This window comes from Pogona vitticeps, chromosome ZW-PAR, assembly GCF_051106095.1.
Source record: "Pogona vitticeps strain Pit_001003342236 chromosome ZW-PAR, PviZW2.1, whole genome shotgun sequence".
Lineage (NCBI taxonomy): Eukaryota > Metazoa > Chordata > Lepidosauria > Squamata > Agamidae > Pogona > Pogona vitticeps.
The window spans coordinates 10,190,682-10,203,013 of record NC_135800.1 but is presented as its reverse complement, the minus strand read 5'-3'; positions in this window follow the sequence as shown (position 1 = coordinate 10,203,013).

Here is a 12,332-nt window from a genome sequence, read left to right as displayed (position 1 = left end):
TCGTAAATTTTCAGGCAGCATCAATTTTTTTAACTACTCCGCAAACCATTTAGCAATGCAGGACAACTGGGGTCAACCTCGGGGAGAACTGATGGATGGCCTATAATTTTACATGGGGCTCTCGTTTCCAATGCAGGCACATCTACAGGTGCCCCGAGTCAGCCAGCTGGGGGACTAGTTTGTGTGTGGCACCAGGTAGGTTTAAGGATCACCAGGTATGGCTGTGAAATCTGAACAGCAAAGGACATTGTCAGGAAAAAGAAAAACTCTCTTTGGGAGAAGAGCGTTGTGGATTTCGTGGACCACCAGAAAAACAAGCAAGGGGGTTCAGGATCAAATCAAACGTGAACTATCTCTGGAAGCAAAAATGTTGAAGCTGAGGCTGTCCTATTTGGGGCACATAAAGAGAAGGCAGGGTAAGAAAAGACCATAATGATGGGAAAGGTGGGAGGCAGCAGGAAAAGAGGAAGACACAATATGAGATGGACTGAGTCCCTAAAGGAAGCCACAGACTTGCGTTTGCAAGAGCTGAGCAGAGCCGTTGAGGACATGAAGTTTTGGAGATTGCTTATTTATTGTGTCACTATAAGTTGGAGGCAACTCGACAGCATGTAACAACAACAAAGATGACGTTCATCTTGTCCACCCTGGTATAAACGGTGTAGTGATGTGAAATTTGCAGCTTGCAGTTAGATTTCTCAGTCTGAAGGTTTTTTTTTTCCTCCCCAAGAAATCTCGGAGCAAGCTTTCCTGTTTTGCTAGTCACAGAAGAAGAGGTTCCTGCCTCCTTTGTGGCTTGCTTCATATGCTTCCTTCTACTGCATGGCATATAGAAGAACCAGCAGATGAGCAAATGGCACTGCCCAGGAATGGGTCAGATTCATCTAAATGTCAAAGTAGGCTCTCACCGATCATCGGGAAAGAATGGACCAAATCCAGGAAGAGAACCTTGCTCAGGTTAAGGCATGATTCTGACTGATCCTGGAGAAACTAAACTGACCAATTCATTTCTGCAAACAGATGGTACAGTGTTGAGTGTTAGGGAATGCTATGCATTAGAAGCATGCCCAATTGCGCATTTCAGCACCAGGGAGAGCTCCAAAAGAAAGCAGACATTGCTCCAGTTGGTTTCTGTCTTAAATAGAGATCCAGGAGAGGAGGCTGAATATTTATGTCTCTCTTTTAACTAAAAGCTGGAGGGAGAGTATAATGGCCACCCTCTGCTTTAAAATTTATTAGGGATCCAGAGCTTTGTCTGTAGAGTCTCTTAAAAAGGCTTCCTCTGTTCCTATTCCTGGATTCTGGAATTCCATACAGAAGAAGGCTACATGGCCATCCTTTTTGAGGCATTTGGGGGGGGGGGGAGCAGCAAAGATTCTTTTACTCAGGCAAGCTTCTGGCTACTATCTGAGCTTGAAATGGCTTTTAACAGGGCAGATGCTGTATTTTCCTTAGCACACGTGTTTAAAATGATGTTTGATTTTTTTATGCTTCTGTTCATTTTACGTTTTTACCATACTTGGTTGTCAAAGGCTCTGGGTCTATTTCGTGGAAGAAACATGTAGAGAAATCCAGTCCCATCAATCAAATAAATAATCCACTTATCTAATATTTGGATGACAGGAGGCTAGGCAAGCACTTCATACATTTTCTTCAGGAGAAAGAGAAGCTTTTCCACGATGTCCAATAATTAGCCGTACTCATTGTACCATGTCTTAGTTTCTTTCTTTCTTTCCTTTAAAAAAAAAAAAACCCTTTTTCAAGTAGTGGCACTTTGGTTCACAGATGCGAATTGCGCTGAAGTTCACACAAAAAGGTGAACTGCCACATCCTGTTCCCAAGTGAAGCAAAACAACGAGAATTTACAAATTGATTTGCTTCCCTACCACAGTTAGATTCACACAGGGCACAATTGGCAAACAAACCATCTACAGGGTTCAAGGTGTGTGTGTGTATTTTTTTCAACCCATAAAATAAAATTGCCTTGTGAACAAACCTCTGTAGAAAACTTAGGAGGATTACCCGCTCTTTGAGGTAATTCCATACGGTCTTCATGTCTTCTAATTCCCTGTGTGTCAGGGTGAAAGCCAAAAAAAAAAAAAAAAAAAAAAAAAAGAACCCACAAAAGTTCTAGCCAGGCTGGTTTTCCTATTCCAAGTCCATCAGAATTTGCAAAGAGATTTGAATCAGGGGTAGAGATTGTGTAGTCGTTTAGTCGTGTCCGACTCTTCGTGACCCCATGGACCAGAGCATGCCGGGCTCTCCTGTCTTCCACTGCCTCCCAGAGTTGGGTCACATTCATGTTGGTCACTTCGGTGACATTATCCAACCATCTTGTCCTCTGTTGTCCCCTTCTCCTCTTGCCTTCACACTTTCCCAACATCAGGGTCTCTTCTCATGAGATGGCCAAAAGATTGGAGCCTCAGCTTCAGGATCCGTCCTTCCAATGAGCACTCGGGGTTGATTTCTTTCAAAATGGATAGATTTGTCCTCTTTGCAATCCAGGGGACTCTCAAGAGCCTCCTCCAGCACCACAATTCAAATGGGTAGAGATTGCATTGGGTCAAACCAGATGTTCAGAAGCCACAATCGTCATCATCACCATAGAATATCATTGTCAGTTTCGACTTAGGGTGACCCCTTCTATGGTTTTCTAGGTAGAGGGTACCCAGAAGGTGTTTTCCCCTTTCCTTCTTCTGGGGGTGCCCTGGGACTTTGTGCAGTGGGGCCGAGGCTGCTTAGACTGGCTTTGTGCAGTCGTACCAAGGCTGCCTAGACTAGGTACAAGGAGAATCAAATTCCCAACCTTAGGCTCCGCAGCCACATCCATAAACTATCCAATGAGCTCAGTAACCACAAACTGCTCTGAAAATCAGATTGCTGGATGGGGGGTGGGTGAGATGACTAATGAACAGCCCAATTAAATCCTCATTCTCAAGTTCTCTCTCCCCCCTTTCTCTCACTATTAGGCATCGTGTACATAACAGTGGCCACCCACAGTCCCTCCCAACGACAACGCAACACCCTGTCCATTCTCTGTTGTACGTCCTCCAGCACCACACCTCAAGGGCCGAGAGAGAGAGAGCCCTGATTAAGCCAGCCGGCATTCGCATTATCTTCCGAGTCATGCGTGGTCCTCCAGTTCCTGCCGTGGTGGGAGGCCACGGCCAATGAGCTCAGCCCTGAACGTCAGACAAAGAGAGCCCGGGGAGGTATAATTCCTCAAGCCCCGACACAGCCGTGTACGTGGCCTCAGCGCACATCCTCCGCCGACTTCTTCAGGGACTGAGGGGAAACCTCCGAGCAGATGGGGTTCGACTTACATTCTCTGTGGTTTGTTTTTATTAAAGACAGCTGCCATCCTAAAACAGTTCCAGTTCCATCCCTCCTTTGCCGTCGCACCATTAGCTATTCCGTGCAGGACCTCAGCTAAGAAAAAAACAAAACGGAGAGTGAATATTCGACACTTCCAACTTGCTGTCGTCACATACACCACATCACGAACATGGGAAATTAAGATTTCACTCTTTCTTCCCGACATGGTGCCATTCTTGTACCCACAGCCAGGAACCTTGTGGCGATCAGCAGCCAAAATTTAGGGTCAGTAAGCCTCTGGTGCTGGGGGAGAGCTTTGCGGAGACCCTCGACTCCCAGCGAAACAAAACAAGTGGGACCTAAAACGAATCCAGGCACACCTCTCTCTCTCTCCCTGGAGGCAAAAAAAGGATGACACTGAGGCTGTTGGACACATCCTGAGAAGGCAGGATACTCTGGAAAAGACCCAAGGAGAGCGGAAGGCAGTGAGGAAAGAGGAAGATCAAATATGAGATGGGTTGACTCCTTAAAAGAAGCCATGGCGGTTGAGTTTGCAAGAGCTGAGCAGGGCCGTTGAGGGCCTTTTGGAGAGGGCTCCTTTACAGGGTTGTCGTAAGTCAAGGGCAACTCAACAGCACGTAACAACAACAAAGTCTCCGAACCACTATAAGCACGGATGTCAATTCTGGTGGTTGTGTTTCACCCCCTCTGCCTCTCCCTTTTCCTCTCCTCCCCCCCCATTCCTTTCCTTGTAGAGGATGCTGGACATCATCATGGATGTTCTGACCACCCACGATGGCTCCAAGCACGGCATTCGAACCCATCTCCCAGAACCTCCATTTTAAAGATCTACAGCTGTGCCAATCGGTGCCTCTTGCTTCTCATGACCCATCTGTCCTTTCTATGGGTGGCATGTTTGACAATTTCTTGGTCTTTATTCATTTGTTTTTACACATGTTTGTTGGGTGCTCTCTCGACCCAAGGGGTTTTCAACAACCTGCCCTAGAACCGAGATTCCAAATGCTCTTTGTTGGAAGGGGAGACTTTCTACATCTTCACCTTCCATCACAGCCTCACCACCGTGCACCGTCATGAGAGACCAAATTTGCAGGTGGTTGAAATGTCTGTGCAGATTGTTACAGCTGATCATCCAGGACAGAATGAATTGGGGGTGGGGATGAGTATAGGAAGAATGTATTGAAGAACACTGATGGCTGGAACGTATGCGCCTTTCGGATTCTCCCCTCTAAATTTTATAATGCAATTCATAGCTCAGGAATTACATTACATTATACTGTGGAAAACCACATAAAAATGTCTCAGGTGGGGGGAAAATGAACACAAAAGGTGTATGTTAAGGAAATTTGCACTTGAAAAATGTGTATAAATTTCTGCAAGGTTTTCTTTTTAAATTGCAGAACAACCCAGAAACTGGATGCCACAGACCTATGACTCGGTACAGGTGAAAATGGCCCCAGGCTAGCCTCAAACCAGTCCAAACGCCTTTCCTCATCATTGATTACTTTCTGCAATAACTGCTAATTAACTGCTGAGGAGCGAAACGGATGGGGGGGGAAGGGCAGTCCAGTTGCATGCCTGCTAATTAGAAACAGGTCCACATTGCTTTGCCAGACAGAAGCCAGTCCATGTCTTGCACAAGCCGAGTCTTCTAGCATCTCTGAACAAGCCCTGGAGGGGAAGTGATGAATTCTTAACACCTGTGGCCTCCAAGTTTAATGCAAATTCTTAAAAGAAGCCATTGCAACATCAGGAAAAGAGAGAGAGAGTGGGGGCAGAATTCCAGTAAGTTGTCAACTGGAAGCGTTCCCATCAGGAGGGCCAGAGGCTATTGCATGGAAAGAATGAAATTTGAAAGAAAAAAAAGTGTGTGTGTGGGGGGAAGACCTCAAAAATCCTCAGAATGTACACTATTTTCATTTCCCCAGTCCTGGAAAGGAAACAGAACTGTGATGGGGTTCTGTTCCAGCCTGGTTCTCTCCATCCGAGGCTGCAATAGCGCCAAAGCGCTGGAAGCTGCTCTGTCAGCAGCGCAGCGAGATAGCCTCATGGCTCACCGATGGCGTTCAAATGGCGTCTCCTCTCCCAAAGGGCCTCTCCTTCCGTGACAAAGCAGGAGAAATCCAGCAGGCCTTCCCGTCCAGCTCGCCCGCCCTTTTCCAAGGGAGAGGCATCTGTAATAATCTAAAATGATACCTTTCAAATTTAAGGATGGAACAAGCTGGGGGGGGGGTAGACGCTTTTGGCTCCATGGAGGAAATCAGAAGATGGACACCAGATGTGCGATGCATTGGAGCATATGTTCCCTTCCCACTAAGTAGCTGTTTCTTCTTTCCATTCCTGAAAAGCCTAGAAGCAGAACATTCTGGCAGAGCTGTGGCCCTTTTCAGCTTCTTTCTGGGTCTTCTCCAACACAATCTTTCCACCATCTAAATGAGAGAGAGAAAGGGAGATTAACCATGGTTATAAGCTAGTAGCCATAAACCATCAGCTGCCCTTCGTAGTTCATCCTTTGTTTCCAAAGACAAGCATCTCCATCAGGTTCGCCATTTAAGGTGCAAAAAGAGAAGACGTAATTGTGAGGGTTGAGCAGGTCATGCATCAAATGCAACAACCAGCAAGAAAAGGCCTTGCCATATAATCTCCACCTCCTCTTCATCAATTCTGATTTATGGCAATCCTTCCCGGTAAAGACTCCTCAGGTGTTTGCCGTTCCCATACTGGGGAATCAAACTCCCAACCTCTGGCTCTGCAGCCAGATACTTAAACCACCGAGCTATCCACCCATCAAAACATCCAGGTGGTTGTTGAACCCCCATCACTCTATCACGTTCCAACCAGCCTGGAATACGATCACAATTAACGGCCCAACGGGAAACGATCGGCCGAGGCAGCCAACAATCCTGAGTAACGCTGACTTGACGGAGGTATCGAAGTGCTCTTAAACTTGGGTCTGGTCCTTGTGCATAACGTCTGGCCAACATGTGTGGCGAGAAGTCTTTGATGGGACCGCCGCTGAATCATTCCGAAACTGAGTTCTCCTTGCTCTGGGACACAACGGCCCTCGCTGCCTTTTGCATTCTCAGATATACGAGTCAGAGAATTGGCTCCTACCCAGTCCAGTCCCTAGGACCATGCGTTGGGGATACACATTGGAGAGCAGCCATGGACTTCTGTAGACAATGCCGTGACTCAGTGGATGTATGCAGAAGCACCAGTAGTTTCCTATTTCGGGTGTTAGAGGCAAACACGATCTCATCCCTGAAGAATCCACCTTTCCCCCCCCCCCACACTTCCAGACTGCTGGTATGCTGTCAGAAAACCCTCGGCTCTGAGTAGGTCTTGCAAGACGAACGTTACAAGCTGGGCTCCGTCCTCCACCATCTCCATCATCTCAGGGTCTAATTGATGACGAAAGTTTTCCAAGAACCTCACATTGACAAAGGACGTTGTTTGCCAGCTGCTATGCTACAGGATGAGATGGGAAAGCTCATGCTCCCGCACTTAATGCTTCAGACTTTGGGCCAGAAGTCTGGAAGAAAAAAAAAAAGGGCTGAAGCCATGCGGAGCTTCTGGAAGGAGATGTCGTGAGGGCTTGATGGCCATCTGTGCTCCAGCTGTGCTTGTCTAACCTGGTAGGTGTGCCCGAAGGAAGAGAAAGCGCCCACAGAGTGTGGTAGAACATTCAGCTTGGGAAACAAATTCAGCCTTTGAACCTTGGGAGCTGCCCATCTAGACTGGCCCATCTCATCCATTGCAGAATTCTCCAGGGTTGTCCACAGAAAGAGACCTTGTCTCCTCAGATCCTTGGGCATTCCATCTAACTAACTTTCCACACCCAGGTTTCTAGGCAGTCCTTCAGCATCACGCTGCTCCTCAACGACAAAAGTCCAAGCTTTGTAAGTTGTGCAGGAAGATGGAAGAAGGTGGTAGGCCCTCCTCATCATGAGGACAGTCTATAATGAAACTGATCCACGCTGTGCCGTCTCTTCTCGTGCGAGGGCTCAACTCTGATCCCTAGGATACTCCAAGTGTTACATACAAGGTGTTGCTCCCCGGTGGAAATCTAGAGTAGTGTATTAGTTACAACGCTGGACTGAAAATGGTGAGACTAAGCTTCAAAGCCCTGAAACTCAGCTGGTGATCCTTGGCCAATCATTCTTGCCCAAGAAGAAAGGAGGCATTAATTCTCCTCGCAACTCATGAAATAACCAAGCCAGTGTGGGATCTTCTGGGAATTATCATCCAGAGGGGGGAAAAAGGGACTTCCTAGGTTCTGCTCATTGTCCCTCTCAGTTAAAGGAAAGAGTTGTGTGTGCTTTGCAACCAAACAGCCTAAACACCCTGTTTCAGGTTCAATGGCAAAGGCAGTCCCATTGCTGATGGCGATGTAAGATGGCCCCCGTGGGTCCCGTCCGCTTCAGTGCATGCTCTGGGCGCTGTTTTCTCCTCCCCTTCAGGCAGCCCTCTATCTTGAACCAGCCCTGGCTCCACTCCCTGCAGCCGAGGCGAACAGTGAGGTCATCTTTCCGAGAGTCCGCCGAGAGAAAACACCGGGGATATTAAACAGATCTGTTCTCTCCTTGTCGGGAGGCATAAACAGGGACGGAGGCCAACGGCGACGACGTATGGGGAGCATCAAAGTCAGGTAACACTCTGTTCAGCACAACGCTGCTGCGGAGGAGAGCGAGGGAGAAACAACCGAGGCCAGCCCTCACATAGCTGCTACCCTACATCACACCATTCCCACATGGCCGGCTGCGCTCGTGGGCCTGGTAACCAACCCCTGCTCTCTCCAAAACACTGTCGGACGCAGGATCTCACCCATCTGTTTGTTTGCTCTGAAATACCCTCCTGTTCAATGTATTAAGCAAGACTTGTTTTCTTTGGGAAGGGATACGAAGGAGGATGCCAGATGCTAACAAAGGCAAAGCCTCTCTGATACTGCCTGGATCTGGACTGTCACGGGAAGAACGCTCCTCGGTTGAATAAAAGGAGCAACCCCACAGCCCCCAGAGCACTGTAAATGTTGTCACATAAACAGCTAGCTGCTGCTGCTGCTGCTGAAGATCGGGGGGTGGCGGTCAGGCTGTGATGGGTCACAGTGTGACCCTCAGCCTTTTTGCTGATGCCCTCGACAAGGGATCGGGGCCAGACCGCTGGGAAAAGTGGCCTGCACTGTTCGTTCCAAGGCAGCTGGCAGAGAGAGGAGGCAGCTGGCAGGGAAGCAAGAGAGAAGGGTGAGAAGGATGGATGGCTGAGAGGGAGAGAGAGAGAGTGGTAGAAAAAAGTGAAGGAGGTAAGGAAGTAGTAGAAAGAGAAGGAGAGAGAAGAAGTATCGAGAGAAAAGGGGGTGAGAGAGCATGATGGAGGGAGAAATGGAGGAAGAAGAGAGAAGGAGTAATGGCAGTGAGAGAAAGGAAGGAAGGAATTGATGATGGATAGAAGGAAGGAAGGAAGGAAGGAAGGAAGGAAGGAAGGAAGGAAGGAAGGAAGGAAGGAAGGAAGGAAGGAAGGAAGGAAGGAAGGAAGGAAGGAAGGAAGGAAGGAAGGAAGGAAGGAGCTGATGATGGATAGAAGGAAGGAAGGAAGGAAGGAAGGAAGGAAGGAAGGAAGGAAGGAAGGAAGGAAGGAAGGAAGGAAGGAAGGAAGGAAGGAAGGAGCTAATGATGGGTAGAAGGAAGGAAGGAAGGAAAGAAGGAAGGAAGGAAGGAGCTGATGATGGATTGAAGGAAGGAAGGAAGAAGAGAGAAGGGGTATCAGCAAGAAAAATGGGAAAAGGGATGATCCTGCCTCCTTCTGTCCCTTTCCCCTTGCCTCTGACCTCAAACATCCCCAAGAGGTTTTACCAGCTAATTGCACCTCTCTTTAAGAGCGGGGGAGTCTAATGGCGGTCATGTAGTCACTCACCACACATTTCCTGACAAAGCCAACTCCTGTGCACTCTTGACATCAGAAGCAGCCACACACTCCCACTTGTAGGGCAGGTTTGTTGACACAGTTGGCCTGCAGATGTTTAGAAGGAGGTGTGAGATGGCCATGATTTCTCCAGTATTTTTCCCCCCCTGGCTGATCTTCCAGCCATCCAGTCCAACAGAGGCAGAGGTTCTGGTTTCCCACAGGACAATGCTTTGGGCGGGTGGGAGGACCAATGGATTGATCAACAGATGAAGCGAAGGACTGATGGATCAATGGACTGATGGAATGATCAATGAGTTGTTTCATGGCAGAGGCTGAAAGCAAGAGAACGCAAGAACCTGACGTAGATCAGAGATAGGGGAACCCATCAATTTTTATTTTTCCTACCTTCAGCCAAAATTGTTCTCTTCCAAACAACAGATTAGTGAATGTTGTTGAACAGGAAAAAGGAAGCCAGATCTACCCTTTCAAGTGTATGTTTCATAACTGTGGGGCTACCACTGAAAAGGCCCTGTCTTATGCTGCTTGCCAGCCTAAGTACGTCTATGACCAGGCCCTCTGTGGTCAATCTACCTACCTACTGAAGTCTGCATTTGGTTTCTGATATTTCGCCACAGGCTACATAGAGTCACTGTCTGTCCATCAGAGAATCTTCTCCCCACTGGAGAAGCCAGAAGACATTCATCAGCTATAGATTTACTCTAATGGCATAGATCGGCGTTAGACCAAATGACCCTTTCAGCTCTACCATTTTATGAATCTACAGTTCTACCCATTCTGGCTTCTAAAGCAGAACCAGTAGATTAGAAACAGGTTCCCTGAAGGGTCTCTTTCATTCACTTGAAATTTCATGAAGATCTCCTTCATTAACCTAGGCCTGGTACATAATACCAGAACAAGGTCAGGTAAATCCAGAACCATGCTTAATAAGGGAGGCATGCATCTTGCATTGCCTGTTTCTAGAATCGTGGAAGATCTGCTGTCATTCAGAGCAGGCGGTATTTCTTTAGAGGGTCCGTAAGTCACACAAGATGGTTCTTTGTATATATCCTTCCATCTAAACAAATACATTCCTTCCCAGTGATGCACAGCGATAGATCTCATCCTTCTTCTCAAACTCACAAAGTGATGACAAAGATAATCCTCCAATCTGGAAGAAATAATGGTTTCCCCTGCCCAGAGGCCAAGAGACCATCCATTTCTTGACGGTGATGGGAGATCAGAGCTACCATATGAATTCCTTTGGGTCTGGATCTCTAGGGGAACCGATTGCCCAGTGCAAGTTGCCAGCAAAACTGCATCTTAGAAAGAGGGAAGGAAAGACTTAAGTATTTCTCAGCTCGGAGAAAAATTATGTTTTCAAATAGGAGAAATGTTGCAAACAGTTGTAAGAGATGTTTGTGAAGTGTGTGTGTGTGTGTGTGTAAGGCAGATCTCCTGATGAGAGAGTGGTTTAGTTATGATGCACAGTGATTTATAAGCAACGTCTTAGAAGGCTTAGCAAAAGCATTCGGTGTTTGGCAGGTGGGGAACAGATGTGAAATAGACCTGGATTCGGGTGCTCAGGTGGGCTCCTTCTGTGATGGGTGGGGGAAATTTTGCTGTGTTTTTTTTTCCAAAGGGAGGAGGTGGTTCCCATCCCAACTGATTCTCACAAACAAGACTCTTAGAGCCTTGTGGTGCAGTGGTTAAACTACTGTACTGCAGCCAAAACTGTGCTCACGATCCAGGGTTCAATCCCAGGTAGCCGGCTCGAGGTTCACTCAGCCTTCCATCCTTCTGAGGTCAGTAAAAGGAGTACCCAGCTTGCTGGGGAGTGAGGGCAATGTGTAGCCTGCATAATTAAACCATAAACCACCCAGAGAGTGCCTTACATGCTATGGGCAGTATATAAGCAGTACACTTTTTTATGCTTCTTCAGAACCATAGTGGATTTGCTTTCCTCCCCATTCAAGGGTTTTTCTCTCCCATTAGATAGCTCGGGGGTTGAAGTCTCCGGCTGCGGAGCCAGAGGTTGGGAGTTTGATTCCTTCACAGGGGCTAGACTCGATCATCCTTAGGGGCTCCTTCCAGCTCTGCAGTTCTAAGAGGATTACAACGTTGATGATGATGATGTGAAACATCCAAATTCGGATTCAGTAACTTAGCTGGCTGGATAGCTCTGTGGTTTAGTTGGGAGTTCGATTCCCTACCCTCTGCTTTCTTGATAGGGGCTGGACTTGATGATCTAGGGGATCCCTTCCAGCTCCACAGCTCTAAGATTACAGGACTGCTGGATAGCCCAGTGGTTTAGACCTCTGGCTGCAGAGACAGAGGCTGGGAGTTTGAATCCCCCATTGAGCCTCCTTGACAGGGGCTGGACTCCATGACCGATAGGCTTCCTTCCAGCTCTGTAAGTGTATTAAAGATTAAAGCCCTGTGGGTGACGGCGTCAATGACCTGAGGACTATCCATATTCTGAGTCTTCTGCTCCACCAGGCTCCAGACCTCATATTACTCCAGGGCATTGTGGAATGGAAGGCAGAAGGTCAGTGTCCTCTCTCTCTCTCTCTGACACACAGACATGCACAAAGGCACACATAATGGACATTGAGAAACCCTGTTCTGATAAAATTCTGCAGACTAAGTATGTGTGTTTGTTTCGGGGCTGGGGGTAAGAAAACAGAAACTTCTCTGACATTTTCTCAGAGGAAAAAAAAAACTCGCCTTCTGAGAAATTGCAGCTCAGCGCTAGTTTTCTTTTTCACTTCTGGCAATGCCTGACCCAAAAATATTTGCCCCATTTATTTGCATTGCCGTCTCTCATCCCCCCCTCCATCTTTTTCTCTCTTGTTTGACATTACTCACCCTAACAAAAGCTGGCGGCGGGTTTCTCTCTCTTTTTTGTAGATTTCTCAGGCATTGCTGTCTCCATGGAATACAATCGTGTCCCAGTCGTGGGTCTGTTGGGGACAGAGCAGCCCACGCCTCTCGTGAGCCTCTGAGCTCTGCTGAATCACCAGAGTAGGGCGATTCCAAGATATTTTGCTGTCTGAGGCAAAGGGGAACCTGACTGCTGGACCACCTCAATTCCATGCTCA